We start from the raw sequence: 22,449 nt of genomic DNA, 5'->3' as shown, positions 1-22,449 counted from the left end.
GCCAGCGTCACCATTCTGGCCGGTGTAGTTTGAAAGTGTGTGAAGCGTGTGGAAGACCTGGCCACTTGAAGGATTCTTGTTGGGCCACTGTTGGCCAGAGAGGCCAAGGAAGATTTGGAAACAGAAACAATAACCGGGGTGGTAATGGAAATCGCCCACAAGGAAACGTTGGAGGAAATAGGAATCGAGGCAACAATGCGAATCAAGCAGGCGCTGTGAATCGTAACCAAAGGAATAATCACGCTGGGAATGGAGGTGGAAACAGGCAAAGACCTGGATGCTTTAACTGTGGTGATCTTGGGCACTACAAGAGGAACTGTCCAGAATTGAACCAAGCCCGGGGAAGAATTTTCAACATCGAAGCCAGGGAAGCGCGCCAGGACCCCAATGTCATTACTGGTACGTTCCCTGTAAACCAACGCTATGCATCCATTTTATTTGATACTGGCGCCGATTATAGCTTCGTATCGTTAGAGTTTAAGAATATGCTTGGTTTAGCCGCTAGTAAATTAGATGTTCCGTACTCAATCGAATTGGCTAATGGAAAGTTGGTAGAAGCCAATGAAGTTATCAGAGGTTGTGTGATTGAGTTAGGAGAGCATGAGTTTGCTCTGGATCTACTACCAGTCCAGCTGGGGAGCTTCGACGTGGTGGTAGGAATGGATTGGTTATCAGGCAACAAGGCAGAAATTGTATGTCACAAAAAGGTCGTTCGTATCCCAACCAATGATGGTGAGACCGTTGTGGTTCATGGAGAGAAGCGTGATACGCCTTTAAGAATTATCAGCTGTCTGAAAGCGCGAAAGTGTTTGCAGAGGGGATGTGCTGCCTTTCTGGCACACATTGTAGACAAGAAAGCTGCAGAACCAAAGATCGAAGACATCCCTGTCGTGAGGGAATATTCAGAAGTCTTCCCAGAGGACTTGCCTGGATTGCCGCCCCAAAGGCAAGTGAATTTTCACATTGACTTAGTTCCAGGCGTCGCGCCTATAGCTAGGGCACTTTATAGGCTTGCACCGTCTGAGATGCAAGAACTGTCGACACAACTTCAAGAGTTGTTAGACAAAGGATTTATCCGACCAAGCTTCTCGCCTTGGGGAGCTCCGGTCCTGTCTGTCAAAAAGAAGGACAGTAGTTTTCGAATGTGTATTGACTACCGGGAGTTGAATAAGCTGACGATCAAGAACAGATACCCTCTGCCAAGGATCGATGATCTATTCGACCAACTGCAAGGTTCAAGCTTTTACTCTAAGATCGATCTTCGATCTGGATACCATCAGTTAAGGATACAAGAGGAGAGTATCCCGAAGACAGCCTTCAGAACTCGTTATGGACACTACGAGTTCCTAGTTATGCCGTTTGGGTTGACAAACGCACCTGCAGTGTTCATGGATTTGATGAATCGAGTTTGCAAGCCGTACTTAGATAAGTGCGTGATTGTGTTCATCGATGATATCTTGATATATTCAAAGACGAAGGCTGAGCACGAACAGCATCTAAGAACTATTCTGGAGCTGCTAAAGAAGGAACAGTTGTATGCCAAATTCTCTAAGTGTGAGTTTTGGCTACGTGAAGTCCAATTCCTTGGACATGTAGTAAATGGAGATGGGATTCATGTGGACCCCACCAAGATCGAAGAGATCAAGAATTGGGAGACGCCAAAGACGCCAACCGAGATTCGTCAATTCTTGGGTTTGGCTGGCTACTACCGAAGGTTCATTGAGGATTTTTCGAAGATCGCTCAACCATTGATGCTCCTCACACAAAAAGATAAGCAGTTTGATTGGGGAATCAAACAGGAAGAAGCGTTCCAGCTATTGAAAGATAAGCTTTGTAATGCGCCGATCCTAGCACTACCGGAAGGTACAGACGATTTCGTGGTATACTGTGACGCCTCGCGTCAAGGATTGGGTTGCGTGTTGATGCAACGTCAGAAGGTCATAGCTTACGCATCACGCCAACTAAAGGTGCATGAAAAGAATTATACCACGCATGATTTGGAACTTGGCGCAGTGGTATTTGCTTTAAAGATCTGGAGACATTACTAATATGGTACGAAATGTACAATTTTTACAGATCATAAGAGCCTACAACACATATTCAACCAGAAGAAGTTGAATATGAGACAAAGACGATGGGTTGAGTTGTTGAATGATTACGACTGCGAGATAAAGTATCATCCAGGGAAGGCGAATGGGGTCGCTGACGCCCTAAGTCGAAAAGAAAGGATCAAGCCCATAAGGGTTAGGGCTTTGGAGATGATTATTCAAACCGATCTTTCCTTGCGCATTCGTGCCGCGCAGAAAGAAGCTCTTAAGGAAAGAAACCTTGAAAAAGAATATCTCCGTGGGATGGAGAAGCAATTGGTGCCAAACGAGGAAGGAACGTTATGTTTTGAGAGAAGGATTTGGGTTCCTCTGTTTGGTGGTTTAAGGAAAGTTATTTTTGATGAAGCTCACAAATCGCGGTACTCTATCCACCCAGGAGCGGATAAGATGTACCAAGATTGTGACAACCCGAAAACTAGAACTTTTCGTTGTGTCGTGATGTACCTTGTTTGTACATTATGTGACTAGTGACTGACTAAACTTAATGATAACGTGAATCTTTATGTGATATGTGCTTTGTTATGTGTGCATTGGTATGTATATATGTATGTGTTATATGTGAGCCGAGAACCCAACCCGAGAACAAGGAACCCGACTCGAGACCATGAGGTCTCGAGTGATTTGTGACCATGACTCGCAACCGGGCGGTTGCGAGTAGGCCTTTGGGCCGTAACCGGTTTGGGCCGAAACCCCAAGCCCAACCCGAAACATCCCTTGGTATATATACCCCATCTTTCCCCACTTTCCCTCATTTCATACACAACACACAAACACACTTCTACTATTTTTCTCTCAACTAGAAACCCTCAACAACACACCCCAATCCCTTTCAATTTTCGGTTCAAGCAAGGATCCCGGACAAGGACTCGGTCAAGACCACTAACTCGGACACTCCATCTTCTCGGTTCTTTTCCTTGTTTACGGCTTCTTCTTCTCAAACCGGTTAGTGTTCTATTTTGTGTGTAGAAATTATGTGCGATAAATGAACTAGAAAATGTTTGGTTAGAAACAAGATGCATGATTCTTAGGTTGGTTTGTAAAGCTTGACAATATGTGGTAACATGTTTAAAAATGGTTAGAAAATGGTAGTCTAAGAGTATTCATGGCTAACCAATCTATGCTTCATTGTCCTTGCAAAATGATGTTGTTAAATATGAGATTTCGGCTACAAACATGTGTGTTTCTTGTTCTTGCATGATGATCTTGCTAGAAATATGTGAGTTTTGGTTCAAAAATGTGTGAATATGTTGGCATGAAAACCCTAGAAAACTTTGAATATAGGATGAACTTGTTGAATATGGTTTGAAGGTTTTAAAATGGCAAAGTTTGATCTATTTTCATTGCTGGTCAGTTTAGGAAAAGTGTTAGTGGAACCTTATTGGTAGTTTCCTAATCTGGGTCTGATTTCATATGTACAATCTGGACTGTCATACCTGCATCATCACGTGTACATGAAAGTGACAGCATTCCGACTCGCAACTGCGTCGTTGCGACTCGCAACCAAGGCATTCCGACTCGAGACCACGCAGTTGCGACTCGCAACCAAAGCGTGACAACTCGAAACCACGAGATTACGACTCGAGACTACGACCGTTGCGACTCGCAACCACAGCGTGATGACTCGAGACCACGCGGTTGCGACTCGCAACCATAACGTGACAAGCCGAAACCACCTGGTTGCGACTCGAGACCAGCTGGTTGCGACTGGGCCGTCCACTTTGGTTATTGGGCCATTATGTGTTATGGGCTATCTGTTGACTGGGTTATGTGTTACTGTTGACTGTTTAATTGTTAGGCCGGCCCAATAACCCCAAGACTGTTTGTATTGTTTTGCATGTTACGTGCCAGTTATGTGTATAGTTTTTACGTGATTGCTTGTACACCGAACCTGACCTATACCGGTAACCATATTAGGACGTGGTGACCAGCGTGTTTGACAAGTAACATAAATCTACCGAGCAACCCAAGGTGAGTTCACAACTTAAAAGCATGCGTCCCGGTGGTTTGGGACACGAGACTAACAACCCTATCCCCTGGTAAAAGGGGATACCATTTACATACCTTCCCTAGTCATTGGGAACAAAACTTACTCTTCCTTCCCGGGTATTGGGAAACCATTTGGTTAATTACTGTTTATACGGATTGCAACTAACGGCACTAAACGAAACTCTATCACTCAAGTCCCTACTACAAATACCGATTAGTCGCCGGGTTAGGCGAGCGGGTTATTAGTTGATAGCGCTATTTAGGTGTTTACCAGCCTCACACCGTGCCCTGGTTTGGGACGGTCGTGAACTAATGTACTCAGAAATCCGTCAATGATGATAGAACATTGACATCGGGGCATCCTGCGGATACGCAACGGTTACCTAGTGTTCGGTATTGGAAAAACAGTTTAGTCGCTAACTTTTGGGGTAGCTCCCCAGGGCATGTATAAATGGATAAATTAACCGGTGAAACAAGTTTTTGGTAATTAAAACTGGACAACTAGTGAACTCACTCAGCATTATTGTTGACCCCTTACTGCATGCTTTGCAGGTAACCAATGATTCAGGAGCTGCTGCTTGGGGATGTGTAGTGTCCGTCAAACCCGTGTGTTGGGATAACTGTTTTGAACAACGAACTGTCTTTAAAACTATTTTGGTTTATGCTTCCGCTGTTTTGTTAAACTAATTACCGAACCTAAACTCTGATATTGCTAATTACTACGGATATTAAATATTTCTTAAATGCTCGGTATAATTGGTGGCTGGATCCTGGTCAGTCACGCCCTCGAAGCGGGTGTCATCCGCAGGTGGATTTTGGGGGTGTGACAGATTGGTATCAGAGCCATTGGTTATAGTGAACTTGGTTTTAAAAAGGGGAAAATCTTTTTGGAGAAAACCAGACTATAACCCGTGACTCGTGACGACACTACACTCCAAGTACAAGGCTCAACACTTTTGACCTCATAGCTCGGACCAGTGTTTACTTGTTTGCTTACTTTATGTTTCCTGTTTCGCTATACGTACTAGTATGCCTAACTAGTGAACGCCCACATACGATATTGCATGTGATTGCACGTTAGCACACCAATATGAATTCATGTACACTTTCTCGTATCGTGTGATTGATAGGGTGGTAATTCCCTAAACCTCCATGACTTACACTACTTGATACTCTTTGAAATCTACTCGAGTGTGGGGAACCATTTGACATGAGTTAAGAGGAGCTGAGATGAACATGCAAATCACAATATTATTATGGGTGCACACATAATAATATAGTGGGGTGGATGTGAGTCCCAGTGAGGCTTAACAAGTGAAAAAGGGGTTCCGTTTCGTTATTTGTATGATGAGAAACCCAACAGTCCATAGGAGCCGTAGCAGTGATTGTCTCCTACTCGAACACGATCTTTTCACTTCTCACTGCACCCCTTTCGAACCTCGATGCTATCGAGTATTACCTGAACACCCATATGAACGCCTAGCGAACTGTGTAGAACATTAGGTGCTTGTACGAACATCCCTGGGATGGATGTTGAAACGACAATGATTGGTCTATATCCTTCTCACCTTTCTTCGCTTGCTGGAACTTAACGTGTTGACGTCTTAAATCCCGAAGTGTGATCACTTCTGCAACACTATCTCAACATACCGTGTATTACTCAGTCAAGAGGGTAGACGTAGTACCCTACTGGCTTCAGCATTTGAACGACCCTAGTCACCGACAACGAGCATCAGCGAATTGACTCCAATCGAACCCTTAACCCTAGTCAGCGGCTCATAGGAGCCAGCTCTTACGAATCAGTCGTGCCATAAGCAATGACAATTGACAATGGTGCGGAAATGCGTGACGGCCAGCTCAATAAGTACACCTTGGGACGCGGCACGAAAACGTGACAAGATGGACTTGTCAGTGAAGGATCGTAGCGCACCATTTCAAGCAACGACATCAGAAACAACAGTCGCGACAACATCAAGGTCAACAACCAGGGGAATGATGATAGTAATGGGAATCCTCGCAACCGTAACAACAACATTGGAAATGATGCTCGTGGAAGGGCATTTAGGATTGGCGCAGGCGACGCCAGGCATAGTACCAACATGGTAGCTTGTATGGGTAGTTGTTTGCTTCATCTCTATTCTGCTTGACCCTGATACTTCTTGAAACCGAACCAGATGTGGAATCGACTGATGGCAAGTCAAATAGAATCTCAAAAGTTCGTTAGGATGTAAACACGACCTTGTGGGACGAGTGTCCGATGTCGACCTTCCTTCTACCCCACTCGATGGTTACAACGCAGTAGTTAGTGAGAATTGGTTACCCAGGAATCACGCGAATATACCCAGTGAGGAGAAAACTTTGTGTGGAGAATCGGCATTTGTTCTAAAGCATCAGAGTAGTTCAATAGTTAGCGCCATTTCAGCTGTGAAGGCCAGAAGTGTCTACAGAGGGATTACTCCGCTGTGTTAGCAACCGCTACGGATGTTAAGGCTAAGGAAAAGTGGATCGAGGATCCACCAGTTGTTCGTTGTTTCTCTCGGCGTGCTATCCGAGGAACATTCAGTTTTTCTTCCGAAAATTTGTTAGGCGGAATCTCAGTTTGATCTCACGTCTGAGGCAGCCCTGATTACTTGTACTTTTACCATTTTGCGCCAGGAAGGTCGCAAGATCTATCAAAGCAACTATAGGAACCGTTGGGCAGGAGTTTTGTAGGGTCTAGTTCTTCGCTTTGGGGGAGCCCCACTTATCCTAGGGAAGATGGGCCTTTTCGTGTGTATACTGACTATTAAGAACTCATCAAGGTGACAGCCCATAACCGTTTGTCTCGATCCTGTATTGACAACCTGTTGACCAGTTACATGGGTCATGCTCCTATGTAAAGATTGAGTAGCGAACGAACTAACATCAGATGGAAGTCCAAAGGGAGGATGTTCCTAAAACGGCATAGTGAACGCAATAAGGCCATTTCCAGGGGACACCGGATGAATTATTCCATGACCTTTTGGGGTGAACAACCCGCCAGCTGCGTTATGGATCACACTGCAACTGTGTTTATCTAGTACGTTTTGAATCACTTCTAGGAGAAAGGGGCACCTTGAACAACACTTGTATTCCATTGTAGAGCTTCTAGGGGAGGAGCGTCTACGTGCGAAGTCTACCTAAGTATGACTTCAGGATTCGGGAAGTACACATTTTCTTTTATCAAACAACGAAGTGGGAATACACATGGATCTCGCTAAGATCCATTTTGTTAGGAACTGATCAACATCAAAGATCCCTTCGAGGATACAGGAGTTTCTTGGTCCCACTAGATACTAACGCAGCTTAATCACAAGATTTTCGAAGGTCGCACAGCTTAAGTCTCGTTGGCACAGCAGGGTGTTGTGTTCGTGAAAGACCAAAACAGGAGGACGTCTTTTCAGCTTTCGAATCCCAACTTTGTAATGCACTGAGCATCATCTTCACCCTAGGGTACGGGTGATCTAGCGGTATACCATGATGCTTCGAATCAGGATCCCAGTTGCACATGGATGCAACGCGAGAAGGTTATTGCTTACGCCTCTCGACAACTTAGGACGCACGAAAGGAACTACACAACGCTTGATTTGGAACTGGGAGCAGTGATCTTCGCACTTAAGCTATGACGGCATTACCTATACGGAACCAAGTGCGCCACCTACACCGACCACAGAAGTTTAGAACACATATTCAAGCAGAAGGAACTGAATATGCGACAGCGACGATGAGGCGAACTGCTGAATGATTACGAGTGCTCTATCAGGTATCACCCGGGCAAGGCCAATGTAGTGGCAGACGCCCTCAGTCGGAAGGACACTACGCCTAAGCGCGTAAGAGCTTTATAACTCACGATCCATTCTAGTCTACCTTCGCAAATACGAGCTGCTCAGATAGAAGCACTGAAACCAGAGAACGTTAGAGCTGAAGCCCTATGCGGGTCAAGGCAACGCTTAGAACAGAAGGAAGACGGTGCTTATTATGTAACAGGACGCATTTGGGTCCCACTCTATGGCGACTTACGGGAACTTGCGATGAATGAAGCACACAAATCCCGCTACTCAGTACACCCTGGTTCGGACAAGATGTACCACGATATTAAGACTACGTATTGGTGGCCTAGCATGAAGGCCCACATAGCAACTTACGTCAGCAAGTGTTTGACTTGTGCGCGAGTCAAGACGGAATATCAGAAACCCTCAGGCCTACTCCAACAACCAGAGATACCACAATGGAAATGGGAGCAAATTTCCATGGATTTCGTTACTGGCCTACCTAGATCACAGCGCGGAAACGACACTATCTGGGTGATCGTGGATCGACTCACGAAATCCGCACACTTCTTGGCAATCGAAGACAACAGATAAATTCTCCACTCTGGCGAAGATATACCTCAAGGAAGTGGTTTCGAGGCACGGGGTGCCCACCTCTATCATCTCTGATCAAGATGCACGTTTTACTTCGGAACTGTGACAAGCAATGCACAAGTCTTTTGGCTCACGTTTAGTTATGAGCACAGCGTATCACCCACAGACGGACGGGCAGTCCGAACGCGCTATTCAAACATTAGAAGACATGCTTCGCGCTTGTGTAAACGACTTTGGCAACAGCTGGGAAAGGCATCTGCCACTCGTGGAATTCTCGTATAATAACAGCTACCACACCAGCATTAAAGCTGCTCCGTTTGAGGCATTGTACGGACGTAAATGCCGGTCACCTCTTTGTTGGGCAGAGGTGGGGGATAGTCAAATCACTGGTCCAGAACATGTGGTAGACACTACTGAGCGGATTGCTCAAATACGACAACGCATGGCGGCCGCTCGTGACCGTCAGAAGGCCTACGCCGATAAGGGCAGGAAACCACTTGAGCTCCAGGTTGGGGAGCGGGTATCACTCAAAGTTTCACCCTGGAAGGGTGTGGTTCGTTTTGGTAAACGAGTCAAACTCAACCCACGGTACGTTGGACCTTTCGAAATCCTTGAGAAAATAGGCAAGGTGGCCTACAGACTGAACTTACCAGCAGAACTCGGTGCAGTTCACAACGTTTTCCATGTGTCGAATCTGAAGAAGTGTCTGTCAGATGAGACGCACGTAGTTCCTCTGAAGGAACTCACGATCGACGAACAGTTGAAATTCGTCGAAGAACCTGTCGAAATCACGGACCGGGATGTTAAGGTCCTCAAGAGCACTAGAATACCTCTTGTTCGAGTTCGTTGGAACTCACGTCGCGGCCCAGAGTTCACCTGGGAGTGCGAAGATCGGATGAAACAAAAATATCCCCAACTGTTTGAGAACAGTACAAACGCTACTGAGGCTGAAGCTACGGAATTTCGGGACGAAATTCCAGATCAACGGGGGGTGGATGTGACACCCCAGGATAACCGGGAAAACCTTACAACTTGACTAGCTTCCTCAGTGAGTGCCATCAAATTTCGGGACGAAATTTCTTTCAACTTGGGGATGATGTGACAACCCGAAAACTAGAACTTTTCGTTGTGTCGTGATGTACCTTGTTTGTACATTATGTGACTAGTGACTGACTAAACTTAATGATAACGTGAATCTTTATGTGATATGTGCTTTGTTATGTGTGCATTGGTATGTATATATGTATGTGTTATATGTGAGCCGAGAACCCAACCCGAGAACAAGGAACCCGACTCGAGACCATGAGGTCTCGAGTGATTTGTGACCATGACTCGCAACCGGGCGGTTGCGAGTAGGCCTTTGGGCCGTAACCGGTTTGGGCCGAAACCCCAAGCCCAACCCGAAACATCCCTTGGTATATATACCCCATCTTTCCCCACTTTCCCTCATTTCATACACAACACACAAACACACTTCTACTATTTTTCTCTCAACTAGAAACCCTCAACAACACACCCCAATCCCTTTCAATTTTCGGTTCAAGCAAGGATCCCGGACAAGGACTCGGTCAAGACCACTAACTCGGACACTCCATCTTCTCGGTTCTTTTCCTTGTTTACGGCTTCTTCTTCTCAAACCGGTTAGTGTTCTATTTTGTGTGTAGAAATTATGTGCGATAAATGAACTAGAAAATGTTTGGTTAGAAACAAGATGCATGATTCTTAGGTTGGTTTGTAAAGCTTGACAATATGTGGTAACATGTTTAAAAATGGTTAGAAAATGGTAGTCTAAGAGTATTCATGGCTAACCAATCTATGCTTCATTGTCCTTGCAAAATGATGTTAAATATGAGATTTCGGCTACAAACATGTGTGTTTCTTGTTCTTGCATGATGATCTTGCTAGAAATATGTGAGTTTTGGTTCAAAAATGTGTGAATATGTTGGCATGAAAACCCTAGAAAACTTTGAATATAGGATGAACTTGTTGAATATGGTTTGAAGGTTTTAAAATGGCAAAGTTTGATCTATTTTCATTGCTGGTCAGTTTAGGAAAAGTGTTAGTGGAACCTTATTGGTAGTTTCCTAATCTGGGTCTGATTTCATATGTACAATCTGGACTGTCATACCTGCATCATCACGTGTACATGAAAGTGACAGCATTCCGACTCGCAACTGCGTCGTTGCGACTCGCAACCAAGGCATTCCGACTCGAGACCACGCAGTTGCGACTCGCAACCAAAGCGTGACAACTCGAAACCACGAGATTACGACTCGAGACTACGACCGTTGCGACTCGCAACCACAGCGTGATGACTCGAGACCACGCGGTTGCGACTCGCAACCATAACGTGACAAGCCGAAACCACCTGGTTGCGACTCGAGACCAGCTGGTTGCGACTGGGCCGTCCACTTTGGTTATTGGGCCATTATGTGTTATGGGCTATCTGTTGACTGGGTTATGTGTTACTGTTGACTGTTTAATTGTTAGGCCGGCCCAATAACCCCAAGACTGTTTGTATTGTTTTGCATGTTACGTGCCAGTTATGTGTATAGTTTTTACGTGATTGCTTGTACACCGAACCTGACCTATACCGGTAACCATATTAGGACGTGGTGACCAGCGTGTTTGACAAGTAACATAAATCTACCGAGCAACCCAAGGTGAGTTCACAACTTAAAAGCATGCGTCCCGGTGGTTTGGGACACGAGACTAACAACCCTATCCCCTGGTAAAAGGGGATACCATTTACATACCTTCCCTAGTCATTGGGAACAAAACTTACTCTTCCTTCCCGGGTATTGGGAAACCTTTTGGTTAATTACTGTTTATACGGATTGCAACTAACGGCACTAAACGAAACTCTATCACTCAAGTCCCTACTACAAATACCGATTAGTCGCCGGGTTAGGCGAGCGGGTTATTAGTTGATAGCGCTATTTAGGTGTTTACCAGCCTCACACCGTGCCCTGGTTTGGGACGGTCGTGAACTAATGTACTCAGAAATCCGTCAATGATGATAGAACATTGACATCGGGGCATCCTGCGGATACGCAACGGTTACCTAGTGTTCGGTATTGGAAAAACAGTTTAGTCGCTAACTTTTGGGGTAGCTCCCCAGGGCATGTATAAATGGATAAATTAACCGGTGAAACAAGTTTTTGGTAATTAAAACTGGACAACTAGTGAACTCACTCAGCATTATTGTTGACCCCTTACTGCATGCTTTGCAGGTAACCAATGATTCAGGAGCTGCTGCTTGGGGATGTGTAGTGTCCGTCAAACCCGTGTGTTGGGATAACTGTTTTGAACAACGAACTGTCTTTAAAACTATTTTGGTTTATGCTTCCGCTGTTTTGTTAAACTAATTACCGAACCTAAACTCTGATATTGCTAATTACTACGGATATTAAATATTTCTTAAATGCTCGGTATAATTGGTGGCTGGATCCTGGTCAGTCACGCCCTCGAAGCGGGTGTCATCCGCAGGTGGATTTTGGGGGTGTGACAAAGATCTTAAGGATTACTATTGGTGGCCTAGGATGAAAGGCGATGTTGCTGTTTATGTAAGCAAGTGTTTAACGTGTGCTAAGGTTAAAGCTGAATACCAGAAGCCTTCAGGACTTCTGCAACAACCTGAGATTCCCAAGTGGAAATGGGAACAAATTTCAATGGATTTTATTACAAAGTTGCCAAGAACGCCAAGAGGTCATGACACTATTTGGGTAATAGTGGACCGGCTAACCAAATCAGCACACTTCTTACCCATCAGGGAGAAAGATAATACGAGCAAGTTGGCTGAAATTTACATGAGAAAAATCGTCACGCTCCATGGAGTACCTCTCTCGATCATCTCAGATAGAGACGGAAGGTTCGTATCAAGGATTTGGCAATCCTCCAGGAAGCTTTTGGCTCACAATTGAATCTGAGCACTGCATTTCACCCGCAGACCGACGGACAAAGCGAGCGGACTATTCAAACATTGGAAGATATGCTGAGAGCATGTGTTATGGATTTGGGCGGTAGCTGGGATAAACTTTTGCCACTGGTCGAATTTTCATACAACAACAGCTACCACACCAGTATTGGTGCCGCGCCATTTGAAGCTTAATATGGACGCAAATGCAGATCACCGCTTTATTGGTCTGACGCAGGTGCTAGACAATTGGTTGGTCCTGATGTGGTACAGGAAACCACAGATAAGATCGCACAGATCCGAGGTCGCATCAATGCGGCTCGTGATCGTCAGAAAGCCTACGCGGATCGAAAAAGGAAGCCTCTGGAATTTGAGGTAGGAGATATGGTTTTGTTAAAAGTATCACCCTGGAAGGGTGTGGCACGCCTTGGGAAGCGTGGAAAGTTGAATCCGCGGCATATTGGTCCGTTCAGAATTTTGGAAAGAATTGGGTTAGTAGCATACAAGTTGGATCTACCTGCCAAACTGAATGGCGTTCATGATACATTTCATGTATCAAATTTGAAGAAAAGTCCAACGCAAGATACCGTTGTCATTCCTACCGACGAGATTCATGTTGACGACACGCTCCATTTCGTTGAAGAACCTGTTGAGGTTACGAATTGGAAAGTGAACAAAACCCGCCAGAGCAGTGTCAAGCTCGTCAAAGTTCGTTGGAATGCCAGACATGGTCCTGAATACACCTGGGAGCGTGAGGACCGGATGAAAGAGAAATACCCCCACTTATTTCCCAAGAACCCTGTTTCTAGAAGCAGAACTTAAAATTTCGGGACGAAATTTTTCTAACGGGGGGAGAATGTGACAACCCTCACCAAATCAGGTATCTGTACGACTTAATTAATAATTAATTTCTGCTTAATTACTGTGCTTGATTGAAATTATGGATAGACTGCTACTTGAATACTGATACATGTACATACTTGCATCATACTTATTTGTTGTCACTCTATCATTTACATACAGAACTCTAGTGACAACCTTGATGCACAAAAGCACAGTGAGCACATTATACGGATAACCCAGTAAACATGCTGACATAACCAGCATCAGACAGACACTGTCTCTAAGGCCAGTATGAGCCGGGAATAAATTACTACACTAGTAGGGAGTGTAGGGAGCTGAGGATTGTAGAACTGCGTCACTAGGTGATAATTACAGTGACCGGATGTGCCTAAAACGTACTTTAAGTACAAAATCCTGCACTTTATCACAAAAATTCAGCTTTTAATATAACTAGTAAAGTGCAAAAACGCGGAAAAATAATACTAGACACTTTCCAAAGTGTCGGGAACTCTTTGTGTCACTAAAAATAATAATAAAGACACTTTAAAGCTTTAATAAGCACTTTAACGGATAAGTATCCAACCGAACAACCGGACTTAACCCGGGACATAAGAATATTGACATCAACATTATTTTTCTTTTTCTAAGCCAGTTAGGGTCCCCGAATACCCTAACACCCGTTATAACATGCAACACATATTATACACTAAACAAACTTCTAACTTAACATAACTTACCTCTAATTGTCTAGTTGAAATCCAACCCCAAACACCCCCCCCCCCCATCTGACCGATTGGTCACCACCAAAGGGGACAAACACCTACAAAACTAGATTATTTTAATCCTAATGTCTAAGAGCTTGTTGACATAAAATCCTTTGGTAAATTGCAAGAAATGGATTATATATATGTATGTAGGATCACTTTACACTTCACAAAACCACATAATAAAATCAACACTTGCTCCCTCCTTTCTTTCTTGCTTACTGCCGAGAACCAAAGCCAAGCACACCCACATTTTTTATTTCATTCAAGCAATTCCAAGTATATTCAAGTGTGAAGGGTCGCGTACAAGGAAGCTTGGTGCTTACGGATCGTCAAGGACCTCACCTCAACGCTATTAACCACCCGTTTTTCGACTAGTTTCTTCCCTAGTCTCGAGCTAGTAGTAAGTGACTCTAAACACCCTATTGTTCTATTCTAAAGTGGTTAATAAAAGATTTAACGGGCAAAAATCATAAACACTAGAGATCAAGTTTAAAGTCTACAAAAAAAAAAAAAACAAAGTGGTTAATAAGTAAATAATAATGTAAAACTTATAAAACTAGTTTTATTATGATTATTTATGGTTGTTGATCTCTAGTATGGGAATGGATCGTTATCAAACCCCGCTAGATCATGTTCACAAAACATGAACTAGCCTTATGTTTAGTTGTAAAGTTTCTAGATGACGAACCCTTTCCAACATAAACATAAACTTGTGTAAAAACAATTTTTCTTATGAAATGGAGTTCTAAACTAGTAGATCTACGGATCTACAAGTGGTATTTTCGAAGGACCAAGTGTAAAATGAAATCATGAATTTAAAGCCGGATCTTTCCTAAACAAAGGTGATTTTTGTAAACACACAAGTGTGTAGACATTTGTGTGACAAAGAGTTTTAACCAAGAATTGTTTTTGTAATTTTTTTTTACTAGAAGATGTACAAATGCATTTTCTGTAAAAATAAGATTTTTGAGAAACCGATTTCATTTATAAAAGTAGAAAGATCTATTAAAAATAATGGGAAGTTACTACACATTTTTACACTACCCACAAGTTCATGTGTTTGTGATATTTTTTTTAACTAGTTTGATGTTGAAACGTTGTTTATTGATGTTGGGAACATTGTTGATTGGTTTTGGAAAAGAAAATGATACGCTTGAAAGCGTGGCCACCTCCAGTTACAGGGGAAACTCTGGCGAAATTTTTCCAAAAATCTACACTTGTAAATATTTTTATCACAAGTGTTATGGATATATTTTTTAACCTATTTTCCCAAATAAATTTTGCCACGATTTTTATTACTAAACTTCTAAGTATCGGCGGTGGGATTTTCACAAAATAAAACTTACTAAAATATATATTTAGAATATATATTTTCCATAGTAACACTTGTGAGACTTTTATGATTATTTTGTGGACTACGTAAATATTATTTTTAGGGTCAAAATAATATTACCGAATGTTAACGACTCCAAAATAATGTGAACGCCTTCACAATAAATATTAAGTTACAACGGTATTATTAATACCACCCGATCTTTAAACGTAACTTACTGGAAAAATACTAGTGAACGCGTATTTTGACAAATGTATTATTTTGGGAAAAATTATATGTAATAAAATATAATATTTTTGGGAAAAATATTTATATTTTGGAGAAAGAATTGAAATATATTTTAAGTGAGACTTAATAATATATTACAAAATTTCACAAACGCACATGTATTAAATCCCCCATCCTTGGGAAGGAAAATAATTACCAAGTATATACAGAATGTAAACACGAAATAGTTGTCTAACTATTTCCCAAAAACTTAAACCATAAAGCTAAGGCACGGCCGTCCGTCTAATAGGGTTAGTACGTGTAGGTCGTCGCACAGCTGCTTGATCAGGAGGTATACTTGGTAGAGATGCACCACTGTGAGTTCATGTCCCCCTTTTCTCTTAACTGTTTTCAGTTTTCTAAACTGCGGGGGTGAAATACATGTTACTTTGATTATGAATACTTTATACATGGTATGGTTAGCGTAAGGAGGGTTACTATTTAGATCATGTGAATGGGTAGGCGGAAACTTGAGGTCATTAATCCTCAGGGTAGGACCGAGGGGCAGGAGCGATAGATCTATTTGGGTGTAGCGAGCCTAGTCCCAGGCCCAGCATAACGGACCTCGGGATGACTTTGTACCCGGCGCATAAATCTGCTAGGTTTGAGCCTTCCTACTTGCATTTCACACATATCAATGGCCTTGCAAACCATCGGTGATCTCTTTTTCCTTATTTGCTACATACCAGGATTTTTATACAAACAGAGGTTTATTCACTCACTTACACATGAACTCGCTCAACATTATTGTTGATTTTTCAACTTACATGTATTTCAGGGAATTAAAGGATCTGGCACGGTATGGCACGTTTTCCCGCTGCACTAGTTACGAGGTCATCCAAGTTTAAGGGATGTGACTTTTTCCTGGACGAGTCACAGTTCTTAAACTGTGTTTATGTCATGTTGATGTTTGTATCTGTTGAAGACTGTTTATGTTGTTAGGATGTGTTTCCACTGAGACAATGTTATGGTATTTTACTTTTCGAACCTAATTTAATGGATGATCTTGCATGGTTTTTAAATTCATATAGCTTGTTATGGTTAAGCTATGGTATTAAGAAGTCACACCAAATTAACCACGCTTCCGCAAAGCCAGGGTGTGACAAAATAATGAGTTACCGAGAAATAGTTTAGAACTTCATCCCTGATATTATTTGTACGTCTCATAACATTAAATATTACCGAGTCAACATTTGTACGGGGTCATACCTTTGCGGACACGATGTCCTAAACCGGTTTGTAAGAAAATCATGTAACAAAATGCGAAACAAACTTGTCGAGCCCATAACTTGGTCATCCGGACTCCGATCTGGGTGATTCAGGTGTCCATGGAACCCTATTTTCAAGATCTAAACATAACACTTGTTGTTTCAGCTGGAAACAGTCGCTATTGTTACCAGAAAGACCAAACAGCCGCCGGAAACCCTTCCAACAAGTTGTTCTGTTCAGGGCAGTAAATATCCAACCTCCAAGCCTATAAATGACAATCCCAACGGTCAAAATCTTTGTATACGTTTGTTGAAGACTCGTTCCAAATTTTAGCTCGATCCAACGGTTAGATCTTCGGGAATCATCTGATCTTTGCGGCTATAAACTTCAAAAACGGGATTTCTCCCTTCTCTCTCTTCCTTAGCTCCCAAAACCAAAAATTATCAATGTGAGGGAGATGGAGGCGGCCCTAGCATGTTTTAGGGTATTAAAGTTTGCCACTTATCACCCTTGGTCCCTCTTAGTTCAATAGTTTTGACATTTTCAACCCAAAACTTCCAGATTTGCATAAAACGAGCGTTTCTTGAGATGTTTTGTACGAGTCTCTTTAAATGTGCGTTCACACTTTTGACAAACACTTTTCTAATAAATAAGTCATTTTATTTTTGTCATGATTTAATCCGGAACCTTAGGCAGCACGTCAAGACTTAGAAATTGGGGTGTTACATTTAATCTTTCCATTCATTACAATTTAACCCCTAATGTTTGGATGTTTATATTATTATGGCCAAAATGCATTCTTTTAGGTTAAAATCCTATTTACCCCTTTAACAATGTTCATAATTTTAGTTACCATTCTAACGACAATTACATTCATAATTACTTATTTCGTCATATTTTCATATACGACTTTTTGGGGTGTTACAAGTCTACCCCCCTTAAAAGAGGTTTCGTCCCCGAAACCTTGCTCATTCCTACTTGGCCAATTCTACCGTTAATCCATTCATCTCTTCATTCATGATGCTCATTACATTCCAAAAACACTTGCAACTTATATAAGAGGTGGGTTTCATTTTCAACCATAAGTGGATATCTTGTTCTCGCTCTACGAGTCAGGCGTTGAACTTTCATGCATTTACCATTCGTAGTGGGCCATACTATTTCAAACTCACTCATATAATAAAGAAAATATTACATTCTAGCATTTGCCCTACCAATACTTATTATGGTTTTGAACTCGGTGTTCTATCTTTATTAACCTTTCTAGGCACTTTCGTTAACATATAATAATTTGGACCATTTACTTACTCAATCTTTTTACCTGCATTCATTTGAATTTAACGCCATCACTGGATACTTATATTTATTATTATTCCAGCTTATCTAGGGCAACCATTACATTCCATTACTAACGTTGCTCCTAATTTCTTTCATATCTTCATAGGAGGTGAGCATAAACTAGTACACATTACCGTAGACATTCGGATCTTTAATACACTAACATTGCTATCATTTTCATACCCCCTTATCCATACTTGTCATGAGGATTAATTACTAACCTACATTTCTACTGCCACTTGAACTATTTACAACTTTATGTCTAACCATATATTTAATCTTTTGCATCAGTTCATTATACTAACCCAGCATGTCGTGCAAGAGCACCATACGAGCATTAACCAATTAGTTCTAATTTTCATTCAAGGCCCTAGGATCTCCCTCTTCATGACATAAATACTCTCTTATGCTGACCGTTACAAGTCGATTAATTCATATCATACCATAATTATCCTACCACTCGTTTCATTCATACGTACAAATAAATTTACAGATTCTTACTTATCCATCAGGAATTAAACATTTTACTAACCTCGCCTTCATTGCATAGATCAGTGATTTCCGTGAGCCGGATAGATCCGCTTCTTTGTAGGTACCTTCCGTACCAGAATTGGTCTCATTCATTCGTGTAATATGCTCCTACTCGTGGGCATCCTTCCATCAGCTCTATTACTATCATCACACCAAGAGGTCCATCATTCTTATCTGTTAAATTAACGGTAAGCACATATAATCTCATATTACATTCTACATTGTGTTTGTTCACCCATAACTCTTTCACAATTTTCCTTCGTACCTACTAAAACATATCGCCCAATCCATTTCTTGCATACAAATCTTTCATCTTGTTGGTTATTTCGCCATTTTTTTTGCAGTTTGACTTTTCGAGGTCAAACTAACATTTCTTACTTATCGTAGATGTACGAAAGTATACATTCATACTTCTTTTCATTCATGCTTACTTGTAAAGACTTCATTACTTCATTTTAGTATTCTTGTCAAAACCTACCCTTCTTGTCCATTCTTATGTTATTGTCCGAGTCGTAGCCCGTCATTCATTCTGACTCTCAAGAGTCATTTAATAATATGTCTAACGTGTATCTTATTTCAAAATTTCTTTCTTTCAACTAAATTTTACTACAACAACCATTTTCAACAGTTATAGTTACTTATTTAGGGAACCAAAATTTTCTTTCTATTTTTGTTTATTACTTACCTTATTAATTATCGTCTTACTTCGTTTGACTTTTCAAAAGTCTAATTGTAAATACATTCTTACATATGTGTATCAGTTATCCCATTCTGACACATCCATCTCTAGTCGAGCCATAAGCCCCTACTTAAAGAAAACACAATCCTTTGCACATACCTTGCGCGAATCAAAATCTTTGACTCGTTATCCATAACTTACGTTGGTTATTTCTTTCCAATTGTGACAATGCATGCCCATTCATTACGCTTACCTATAAGCATAAAACTTGTCAAAACAAACATTAAATACAAGGTTTAAATGGCGATTACCATTTGACCCGCATGACTCATTCGTCCCTTGCATATAATCATATTTGTGTTTATATATATATATATATATATATATATATATATATATATATATGTTTAAGATAAAATTTAGATAATACCCGCTTTTTAAAGAATATTTACTTGCTTAGTCTGTAATTACCTACACATTCGAACTTTTATTTTTATCATTCGTTCCTTTCTATGTTTCGAATCCGTCTTGCAGATTCTAACATATCAATCATACTTTCATTCCTTTCATGTTTCGAATTCGTCTCGCGGACTCTAACATATCATTCGTACTTTCATTTCTTTCGTGCTTTGAATACGTCTCGCAGATTCTAACATATCATTCGTACTTTCATTCCTTTCATGCTTCCAATCCGTCTCGCGGATTCTAACATATCATTCGTACTTTCAAATCCCTGAAAGTCTTACATTTCTCTTCACCCTCACCTCTACCTACTACCTAATTCTAATGGACATACCTGTAACAATTATCATGGTCTCACGAACGTCATATGTTTCTTATGTATTGGCCAGGTACACAATCCACATACTAGTTTCGTGCCTTCGTGTAATCGTCACCTTATGTTCGAAGATTTAGGTTTCAGCACATGTAACATTTTCAAAACTTCATTGCCATCCTATTATTATTTTTCATTTAACATTTTCCTTCACTCGATAAATTCTATCATTACATGCACCCACATGTTAAATTTTACGTACCTGGGGTCGATTCGTCTTATTACATGCCTTGGTGCCGGTCCTATACCGCATTCACGGATCATTCTCTCCAAGAAATTATCCTTACCTTACACATAACATACTGTTAGTTTTCTTCAAATACATACTTAAGCATATACTTACCTTTGCTTCTACCCTTAGATCTTGATTGAGTCTCGTATTGTACGGGTCACTAGTCACATGAGCATACGGGTTTGAGTTCAAGTACTTACTCCTTTGTACTTGATTTCGCTCAAACCTAGGCTCTGATACCAACTTGTAACGCCCATAAATTTTCTAAACATTCTTACTATGATTTGCGGAATCTAGGCCCATTTTTTTAGCTTCAATTTCTAGAAACAATTATAGTGTCTTGACTTTCATTTAATAGTTACCATCATTTAAAAACTTACATGTTCCATTCCAATTTTTATTAAATTTCGGCATGACCCATTCGTATTACGCAATAACCGTTACGGTAACAAAACTTGTTTACAATCCATTTTACAACTCTAAACTTGAACATAAACAAAACAAGACACTACGTCTAACTCATGAAGCTTACATGGTTTAAAACTACCGAATGCCGTAAAAGGCAATTAAAACATGATTACTCGTCTAAGTCGGTGATATAACCTGACGGATGGACGAACTGACATTGCTTACCCGATCTCAGATTTGTCACCAAACCTTGTTCCTGTAGGTGCATATGTCTGTCGACTTCGTCTTGTATCGAGTCTTGTATAAGCCTAGATAGATCAGGGCATGATATTCGAGAAAAGTGAGAAAAATATAGAAAATATCCATTTCGCACGAAATGGCAAGTCCATTTCATGTGTCCATCTCGTGCGGAATGGTGATGCCTATAAATACGTGTCTTGTCATTTCATTTGTAACGATTCGATTCCGGTAGCGAAGCTCTGCCGAAGTGTCTCCAGCATTGTAAAACGATCTGATATCAATACAGAGACAGTTTAAAGTGAATCTAAGTGCAAATCAGCAGTAATAACTCCGATACGTTTGTTTCCGCCACTCGTATTGGACGATCCTACAAGTGGTATCAGAGCTCAGGAGGAAGAGTTCTTACCATTTCAGCTGAAAATTCTGATTTCTACACCTTCTTTTACACATTTTACAAAATTAAACAAGTTTTCACGGTTAAAATGGCTTGATTTTCAAACATAACGTGCGAAACACTGTTTTAACAAACCCTTGAAAGAATCAGACCTTAAATCGAAGTAAAACTTGATCAATTTGTTCAAAAACTGTCCGAAAATGTGACATCATCACCATTTCGTACGAATTGGTATCATTTCGTTTGAACTTGCAGTCATTTCGCACGAAACGGGCCTCCATTTCGCATCAAGTTCCATTTCGCGTGAAACATCATATCATTTCATACGGATTGGTTTGCTTGCCTTCATTTCGCACGAAAAAAATTTCATTTCGCACCAGGGGTCATTTCGTTTGAAAGGATATTCCATTTCGCACGAATTGGAGGAAGTAGTGCCATTTCGCTTGAAAGTCCATTCCGCTTGAAAGTTCATTTCGCTTGAAAGAGGCATTTCGTTTAAGGAAGTTCATTTCGTTTGAAAATCTGTGTTTGTGAATTTTTGATAACCGAATCATGGAAAACGAGTTCTACAATGCCTTTGCTAGTCCGATGACTATTACTCAGAATACGATGTTAGAAAATGAAACGGGCACAACGCAAAAACGGCCTAAGCTTATGAGTATTGAGGAGTATAGTGGATGGGCTGAACGTTTTGAAAACTAGGTTCAAGCATATTATCTAGATGCATGGGATTATACTGAATTTCGATACGTTAGACCGGTTAAGGATGATGGAAGGAAGGTTGAGATTAAAGATCTGAGTGTTGATGAGAAACAGAAATACAAAAATGAAAAGTTGATGGTTAGTCTCTTGCAGCAAGCTATTAAGGATGAAATCTTGATTTTACTTCAACACAATGGTAGTGCACAATCAATATGGAAAGAATTGAAACCAAAGTTTGTTGGCAGTAAAGAGATGATCAAGAACAAAACGCCGTTTATG

This window comes from Helianthus annuus, chromosome 9 (assembly GCF_002127325.2).
Source record: "Helianthus annuus cultivar XRQ/B chromosome 9, HanXRQr2.0-SUNRISE, whole genome shotgun sequence".
Taxonomy (NCBI): Eukaryota; Viridiplantae; Streptophyta; class Magnoliopsida; order Asterales; family Asteraceae; genus Helianthus; species Helianthus annuus.
The sequence above is the reverse complement of the archived record's forward strand: the minus strand, read 5'-3'. Positions refer to the sequence as shown.